Below are 9,461 nucleotides of genomic sequence, written 5' to 3'. Positions count from 1 at the left end.
CTTCACAGTCCTAGGATATCTTAGTGGGGCATTTTCATCTGTAATGTTGAATAAAGTCAGTCCAATTACTGGAGAAATTATCATACTTCATTTTAAAGGTCAAAAATTATAATGGTAAAAATTGTAATGGTAAATTTGTTAGTGTCTTCCCTGTACTTAGAGAACAGTTATGCCGCAAAGTTGATTGGTTTAAAAGATAACAGTCATTATTTCAAGTCTTCAAGGATCGCATTCTGCCATCAGATTCACATAAAAAAATTTCCATTGTCTCCAGTGGAAATAATAGGTTGTGTGCAGCTGATTTTAGCTCAATGTATTTTCCAGCACTTTTTAACAGTTCAGATTTTTCATTTCCCATAGTAAATATAAAATTATAATTATACTCTATATTTTCTGTAGATTTCAAATGACAACTTAAGACATTTGATGGCACTGTGTTTTTTCCTGTATGATTTAGGATAAGATATTGCAGATTTTTCTGCACTGTTGCATTCCCTGTGGTGCTGAAAGAGCGGCTGTGATTCTATGTTAGTAGAATTTTACATTGAATATAGCCACAGTAACAAAATACTAATGATCAGTGCTCACTCTAAAACAGTTTAAATTATTCGTATGAATATTTTTGCCATTACACCTTCACATATTGTTCAAAACAATACTTCATAGTGTAAAGACCAGTGACATTTCGATCACAGAAAATCATCAGCAACAAGAATTGTTTAAAATAGTCTTTAGTTAACATTAGGATTTTTTTTTTTTTCCAGCTGGCATAAATGAGTTTCAGGAAACAAACAAACAAACAAACAAAGACAGACAAAAAAAATTGTTGTAAATGATTTCACAAACTTACATCATTGCATCTCCTAGATCCTGGTCTTGCTGAACAAGAACAAGCCAACAGGTAAGAAGCAGCAGCCAGCGATAAGTTTGCCTCCTCCAGTCTAGGAGGTCATGTTGTTAAAATGAGAAGCTAAACCCCCCCACGCACTTTAAAATACAACTGATAATCTAAACCTTCCTGGGGATTTACAGTCAATAATGTGTGCACATTAAAACTGTATTTCCAGTCTATCTTGTGGTGCCTGAGAACCATTTTTGCCTTTGTAAAAGCGGTAATTATAATACATAAGTAGCTTTCATTTTTGTATTAATGCTATAAATACTATGTTAGCAATATTAAACTATATTTCTACTGACTTATTTGTAGAAAGAAAAATATATTATATATTTTTATATATTTATAAAGTGAATTAACACTGGAGAGGGGGTGTAGAGGAATAGTCTACAGTCACACTTTATGTGTATTATTGGGCACAAATTCAATGCTTGAAACAAAAAGGAAAAGAAAACACCGTTCAAGTTAAATCCCCCTTTCAAGCCGTGTCAGAGGAAGAGTCGTAGGAAGCAGACACTATCAAGTTGCCAGTATTGGAGTGGCTTGCCATGGACTAGGCAGCTTGCTGGCTCAAGTTATTACAGATCAGCACCAGCTGATTGGTCTGTGCCTCTGACAGGGTACTACAGCTCTGGTAGACACTGAAGTTGGTCTTCCTGCCGGGGATGTTGCCTTTCTCACACATTGTCTTTACCATCTTGGCAAGCTTGTTTTTCCCCAGGGCTTGACAATTGTACCGGTGAAGTGCAGCCAAGTTGACAACTGGTTTGATGGATAGATAAAAAGGAGCATCTTCATATTGCATCGCTGGGGGCTGCCGCTGTGCATATTCCTTGTAGTCTTGCACTGGGCAGGTCTGTGGGGAGTGCTGGGTGGCGTACACCCTGGAATCAGTCCTTCCTCTTTTGCTTTTGGCATTCATGTCACTGTTGCCTGTCCCCATCCACTCCAAGTATTCCAACACAGTCTCTGTCACCCGGAGCCGGATGTCTCCCCATTTGAGGGTGGACCCATGAAAACCCATGCGGTGTCCAAACGCCTTAGTGTTATTTAGCCAGACAAGGTTCAGCAAACCCTCAGGATTGTATCGGCTCAACAAACCTCTTTTGCGTAGGATAAGCTCATCAGCAAAGGTAAGCTTCATGGATTTGTGTGGCTTGTTTCCTTTTCCTTTACACCTTCGCTCTATCTGCTTTTCCTTCAGGGCTTCTTGGGACCTCTTGAACTCTTTATCCCTGGTAATACTGTATCCATACCTGTGCTCTTTGAGATACTGCTCCAGCCCACACTGATAGTTGGCCAAGCTGTTTGGCTCATATTCGGAACCATCTTTTTGTCTAGCATCCACAAAGAAGGAAGCAAGGTAGGCATCAAGCTCTTTGCAGGGGATGACATAGATTTCTCGGGTCTCAGAGGGGTACTTGGAAATGAGGAACTCTCAGAAGTTCCGGAGAGCTGTCTGTGTACTGCAAATGGTCTTCTCGTTCTGCTCCCTTCTGAGCTCCGCTGCGCTCTCATCCTGGTCTGAAAGAAGGAAAAAAACCAAAGCAAACAAAATCAGAACAAAAGAAGCAGTGAGTTTGTGCAATACATCTTCCCCAAAATAATTTTTCTTTTAAAAGGAAATTTCACAAAGAGCACTGGAAAACATTATTACATACCTGTCTTATGATTTAAAAGTCAACTTCAGTTTCACAAATGATGTTACTAGAGTATGGCAAAGACAATCAAAATGAGCTCGTGTCACTAGGGCACACTTAGGGCACAGAGATTTGTGGAAAACTCTGAGATTAGAGGCAATCTGCTTTTTAGAACAAATGCAAGACAGAAATTTTTTTCTGTGGATTCCACTGCTGTGTACAGGGCCAAATCCAAGTAATAAACCCATTCTGTATTGCTGTATTGCTTCATCTGTGAAACCAGAGGTTGTACTGGTTCCTTTTTTTTTTTTTTAACAAAAAATAGCTAAAGCATCATATTTGTTATAATAAAAATTATCTTTAATTGGGTGCATTTTTAAGATTTTAATTTTGCAGAAAAATCAAAATCTGGAAACATTATATTACTCTACAAGGCTATTTTCATAGGTCCTTATGATCAGTGACATATCAAACCGCAGTTGTTTATCAATGATCAAATGTTACCACTAAGATGATTCTTGTGTACCATTAATTTTCTGGCTGATCATAACATGAGAAAAGGTCTTTACGGTTAAGTGATGAGAAGAGAAAGCTTTGGAGGAACCTAAAAGCAGCCTTCTAATATCCATGTGGAAGTTATCAAGAAGATGGAGTCAGGCTCTTCACAGTAGTGCATGGTGGGAGGATGAGAGACAATGGGCATAAATTGAAACAAGAGGGGTTAAGCCTGGGTACAAGAAAAAGCTTTTTCACCATGAGGACAGTCAAGCTTTGGCAAAGGGGTCCAGAGAGGCTGTGGCAACTCCATCCTTGGAGGTTTTCAGGACCTGACTGGACTAAGTCCTGAGCAACGTAGTCGGGTCTCATAGCTGTCTTTGCTTTGAGCAGGAGGTTGGACTAGAAATCTCCCATGGTCTTTTCTGACCTGGGGTTCTATGAGTCTAAGGCCCCCAAAAGCAACAGTTCCAACTAGGGGAAGATTCCCCTAACAATGAGTGCTAAAACTACCATCTGTCATTCCCCTTTTGACAGTAGTGGAGTAGGAGCTTGCCAGGGCCAGGGATGGAAGCAAGAGAGAATAAAAGTGGGAGTGCAGGACACCGCTTCCCAGCAGCCACCTAGCTTCTCAGCCCATCCCCACTGGGCTGTGAGTTCATACGGTTGTATGTTCCTCCTGTTCTACAGAAAGGAGGTGTGTTCGCTCTCCCTACCCAGTAAAGGAGCTCGGAATTACTCAGTTTACTATAGGCACATCTAACACATCAATATAAGATCAGAACATCTCACCAACAGAAAAAATATTCAGCCTTGTAACTTCACTTAACATAAAGCACAAGCAGATCTGCTGGTAGGGAAGAAAGCAGGGAAGGGAAGGTGGCTCTGTCTCCTCCCCTAGCCCATTTGCACCATCTCATCTGGTACACACACTTTAGGTGATAGGCGAGGGGAATAATCACACACCTGGGCAACTTCCCCTCCCACCCATCTATATAGCTGAAGAAATACAGGCAGACCAGAAAGCAGGTTTGAGCTCAGATCCCCTGGGACCAGTTCCCACATCTTCAGCACAGAGCTGTCCGTGGAGAATATTCAGTGGAACCCACTGGGGAGGTTCTCATCCCCCTTGGAAAGTGAAAAGAACTGGAGGTCTGCAGCCCAGACCTTTAGAGGCTTCTGACGACATGAAAAAACGCTGCCAGAGCAACACTGAGGTTTGCACCAACTGTACACAAGGGGAAAAGAAAGGTAGCCAGTCTATTTCAAAAGATAACCTTAATACTGATGACAATATCAAAGAACTCCTAGCAGCCTTCAATGTAGTCTTACATTTTGGACAATGCATAGGATAAATCCTATTATTATGGCTAAGTACAGGCTGGAAATAAAAAGCCAATGATATTTGAAGTTCAGAAACAAACATTTACTCCGGTATGTTGTTCGGTGCACCTACCACCATTTATTATAGCACTAGAATGTAATCAGCACTTTGACTGACAATCCACATTTTAAATACTGTTTCTGTATAAACAGCACATATAGTGGCTTGGTTTTAAACATGTCAATCACAACTTTATAGAGGGTGGCCTGGGTCATGGTTTAACCCCAGTAGGCAGCTAAGCACCACACAGCCACTCGCTCGCTCCCCCTACAGTGGGATGGGGAAGACAATCAGAAGGGTAAAAGTGCAAAGACTTGTGGGTTGAGATAAAGACAGTTTAATAGGTAAAGCAAAAGCTGCGCGTGCAAGCAAAGCAAAATAAGGAGTTCATTCACTACTTCCCATCGGCAGGCAGATGTTTAGCCATTCCCAGGAAAGCAGGGCTTCATCACGCGTAACGGTTACTTGGGAAGACAAACACCATAACTCCAAACATTCCCCCGTCCTCCTTCTTCCCCACAGCTTTTATTGCTGAGCATGACATCATATGGTATGGAGTATCCCTTTGGTCAGCTGGGGTCAGCTGTCCTGGCTGTGTCCTCTCCCAACTTCTTGCCGCCCCCCCCCGCCTACTCGCTGGCAGGGCAGTGTGAGAAACGGGGAAGGCCTTGACACTGTGTAAGCACTATTCAGCAATAACTAAAACACTGGTGCGTTATCAACACTGTTTTGGTCACAAATCCAAACCATAGCACCATACAAGCTACTATGAAGAAAATTAACTCCATCCCAGCCAAAACCAGTACATTCTCCACCCCTTATTCCATACCATTTACGTCATGCTCAGGTCCCACACTATCCAATACATCCTCATTAACCACCACCCCCCTTCCCGTCCTTTGATGTAATACACAGATATCATTCCCTTAGTCTATGGGCCACCCCTGTAAAATGCCCATAAAATGCCCATTGAGATCATTTAGTCCATGACTTGGGTTATATCTGTTATGGTGGTCACTCAGGACAGGAGAGGTGGTGTGTTGCGTGGACCCATGGAGTTATTGGGCACCAAAGTCAGCTCAGGTCGGGTCACTGCTGCACTTGCATTGCTTCTTGTGAGGCTCGTCCTCCATTGGTCCGGGTGGTTCCTGCTATAGTGCTTCCTATAACATGCAACTCAAATCATGGGTTACAAGAGTTTAAATGTATATCCATTACAATCTCCACCCCTGGTCCCTTTGGACCAGGCCATAGGGTTTAACATTGCAACGAACTCCTCCCCTTTCCCCTGCTCCGGCGTGGGCTTATCCACGGACCACAGTCCCTTAGGGGTTTACCTTCTCTGGTGTGGACTTATTCACGGGCCACAGTCTCTTTAGGGATATACCTGCTGCAGCCTGGACTTAGCCACAGTCGCTTTGAGGTGTACCTGCTCCAGCATGGCCCTATCCATGGGCCACAATCCCTTCAGGGGCATACCTGCTCCAGCGTGGCCTTATCCATGGGCCACAGTCCCTCCTTAGGGGTGCACCTGCTGTGTCGTGGATTTATCCACGCCAACAGACACTTTGAGGTGCTCCAGCATGACCTCATGCGCAGCCACTGATGCTTCAAGGTGTACCTGCTGCAGCGTGGACATATCCACGGCCACAGACACTTCGGGGTGCACCTGCTCCCACGTGGACTTATCCACAGGTCACAGTCCCTTCGACTCGAGTTCACACTGGAGTTCCAGCCTGTCCAGTACAGCAGCACAGGAACAGCAGCAATGCCCTGGCCTGACACAGCAGTGTGGCTTGCCTGTCTGGAATGGCTGGATGCCATTGCTGTACAAAAAGTTATCTATATATTTGCTAACAGCCAGCATAAAGGCTAGGCCAGCCCCAGGAAATCAGTGGCCTTTATCAATGCAAAATTCAGAAGATAGTTATCTGGCTCTTTGTTCTGTCATAAAGAGAACCATTTGAAAATCATTCTTGCTTCTTCCATGGAAAAGGGAGGGTGAGATAGCAAGACTGAGATACAAGTGTATCTCAGCCTACGCAAAACTACTCTGAGATTAAGAGACCATTTAATCAGAGAGAGCTCAGCACTTGTAAGATAATTCTGATATTTGTACTCCCTCACTGTCTGATAAGGGTTGACTTTGGGCATCTCCTACACACACAACACAGAAAGCCTTAAATCAAAAATATTTAATGCAATTAATTCATATCCAACAATAATCATTTATTTAGAAACTTCAGAAACTTGCTTTCCCCACCAACCCCAACAAAAAGGAAAACAATCAGATATTTTGAGGTGAAGGACATATTTGGAACAAACAAACCCATCCTGAAACTTTAGAAATTCTTAAGACCAAATTAAGTGCAACTTTCTTTGCCATAGAATCACGTAATTATATATGTTGGAAGGAATCTCTAGAGATCTCTAGTCAACCCCCCTGCTCAAAGCAGGGTCAACTAGATCAAGTTGCTTAGGGCCTTGTCCAGTCAAAGTTTTGATATCTCCAAGGGTGGAGATCCCAGAGACTCTTGGCAACCTTGTTTCAGTATTTGACTATCCTCACAAGGAAAAATTTTCTGCTTATATTTAATTGGAATTTCCCATGTTGCAACTTGTGTTCATTGCCTCTCTTCCTATGCCAGTGCATCTCCAAGAAGTCTGAATCCATCTTCTCTACACCCTCCTATTAGGTATTCAAAGAAAGCAATTAAATCTCCCCTTCATCTTCTCTCCTTAAGGTTGGACAAACCCAGCTCCCTCAGCTTTTCCTCATATGTCATGTGCTCCAGCCCCAAATCATATTGGCAGCCTCCGCTGGACTTGCTCCACCATGTCCACATCTGTCTTGTACTCGTGCAGCAAATAGCTGAGCAGGTAAACCCAGTTAAGGGGGGGGGGGGGGGGGGCAGGGCACATGGAGGGGACCAGGAATGACATTGCTGAGGTATGAGTCATTTGCCAGCGGGGAGAATGGTGGAATTGAGACCTCTGGAACTCTGGTGATGAGGCATGGACAGAGGGGTCGGAGGATGAGTGCAGCAACAGCATTTTCATCTGTCTGTCAGTGCTTAACAAAGCAAAGGGGCCCCCGGGGGCCTGCCAGCACACTGTCTCTGCCCAATTACACAAAATGAGTTGCAAGATTTGGTGAAAACATAATCTGATATCCTTCTACGATAAGGTCACCCGCCTAGTGGATGAAGGGAAGGCGGTGGATGTAGTTTTTCAGGATCTTAGTAAGGCTTTTGATACTGTCCCTCACAGTATCCTTCTGGACAAGTTGTCCAACTGTGAAATGAGCAGGTACACGGTGCGCTGGGTGAAGAACTGGCTGAAGGGTAGGGCTCAAAGGGTTGTAGAGAATGGGGATACATCTGGCTGGCGGCCATTCACTAGCAGTGTTCCTCAGGGCTCAATTATAGGGCCAGTTCCGTTCAATATTTTTATCAATGATCTGGATGCAGGAGTTGAACACACCATTAGTAAGTTTGCTGATGATACTAAACTGGGAGGTGCTGTTGACTCTCTCGAGGGACAAGAGGCCTTGCAGAGGGATCTAGATAGATTGGTGCATTGGCCAATCATCACTGGCATGAAATGTTAGGAAACATTTCTTTATCGAGAGAGTGGTTAAACACTGGAACAGGCTTCCTAGAGGGGTGGTCGATGCCCCATGCCTGTCAGTGTTTAAGAGGCATTTGGCCAATGCCCTTAATAATATGCTTTAACTTTTGGTCAGCCCTGAAGTGGTCAGGCAGTTGGACTAGACGGTTGTTGTAGGTCCCTTCCAACTGGAACTGTTCTATTCTATAACGGCCAAAGACGGGAGAAAGGCTGGGACAGGGGTTATTGCGAGTATGGGACCTTGGAGAAGATAGTGTCCACTTAACTACTCAAGAACTAATGCGTCTGAGTACTGTACTGGGTTTATGTGGCAAGGTTTTAGTAGCGGGGGCGGGGGCTACAGGGGTGGCCTCTGTGAGAAGAGAACAGGGGCTGTCCCCATGTCAGATAGAGCCAGTTCCAGCCAGCTCCAAGACAGACCCACTGCTGGCCAAAGCTGAGCCAGTCAGCAACGTTGGTAGTGCCCCTGTGAAAACATATTTAAGAAAGGGTAGAAAACCCTGCGCAGCAGCTGAGGGAGAGAGGAGTGAGAAAAATGTGAGAGAAACAATGATGCAGACACCAAGGTCAGGGAAGAAGGAGGGGGAGGAGGTGCTCCAGGTGCCAGAGCAGAGATTCCCCTGCAGCCCATGGAGAAGACCATGGTGAAGCAGGTTGTCCCTCCCTTTTTGTCCCTTTATTGCTATGGGCCAAACCAGGTAACCACTATGCAGTATCACTACCTATTTCCTGTATGCTCTAACAAGCTCTGTGGGAGGGGAGTGGGAGACAGGACACAAATATGGTTTAGTCTTGTCTCTACATCCCACCCTGTGTCACCAGAGGTTTAGCATGTTTTCATCTAAGGCACTGCAATACTTTTACTGTGGCTGCATTTGAGAACTTAGGTGTCTAATTTTAATAAGCATACTGGTGAAAGCAATGCAATAGATCTCAAAGGGAAGGGTCAGGACTACATAATTTACCTGTGTGTGATTCAAACGCGCTCCGGACAGTAGCTGAGAAGTAGAGTTAGGAAATTGTACTGGGTCTGGCTGGGATAGAGTTAACTTTCTTCATAGCAGCTCATATGGTGCTGTGTTTTGGATTTGTGACTAAAACAGTGTTGATAACACACCAATGTTTTAAGCTGTTGCTGAACAGTGCTTACACAGCGTCAAGGCCTTATCTTTTTCCCACTCTGCCCACGCAACAAGTATGCTAGGGGTGGGCAAGAGGTTGGGAGGGAACACAGCCAGGACAGCTGACCCAAACTGACCAAAGGGATATTCCATATCATATGACATCATGCTCAGCAATAAAAGCTGTGGGAAAGGGGGGGGGGGGGGGGGAGGCATTCGTTATTAAGGCGCCTGTCTTCTGAAGCAACCGCTACGTGTACTGAGGCCCTACTTTCCAGGAAATGGCTAGACATCAC

The 9,461-nt window shown here is 44.4% G+C and overlaps 1 pseudogene; it reads right to left on the bottom strand.

Moving 5' to 3' along the window:
- Positions 1–1,281: 1,281 nt before the first annotated feature.
- LOC148056789 (uncharacterized protein KIAA1958-like) lies at positions 1,282–5,547 on the bottom strand (annotated as a pseudogene).
- Positions 5,548–9,461: the final 3,914 nt, after the last annotated feature.

The sequence above is a fragment of the Nipponia nippon genome, unplaced genomic scaffold, assembly GCF_047370975.1.
Source record: "Nipponia nippon isolate SJK-2023a ecotype South Korea unplaced genomic scaffold, ASM4737097v1 scaffold_112, whole genome shotgun sequence".
NCBI lineage: Eukaryota > Metazoa > Chordata > Aves > Pelecaniformes > Threskiornithidae > Nipponia > Nipponia nippon.
This window is presented reverse-complemented; position numbering and strand designations above follow the sequence as displayed.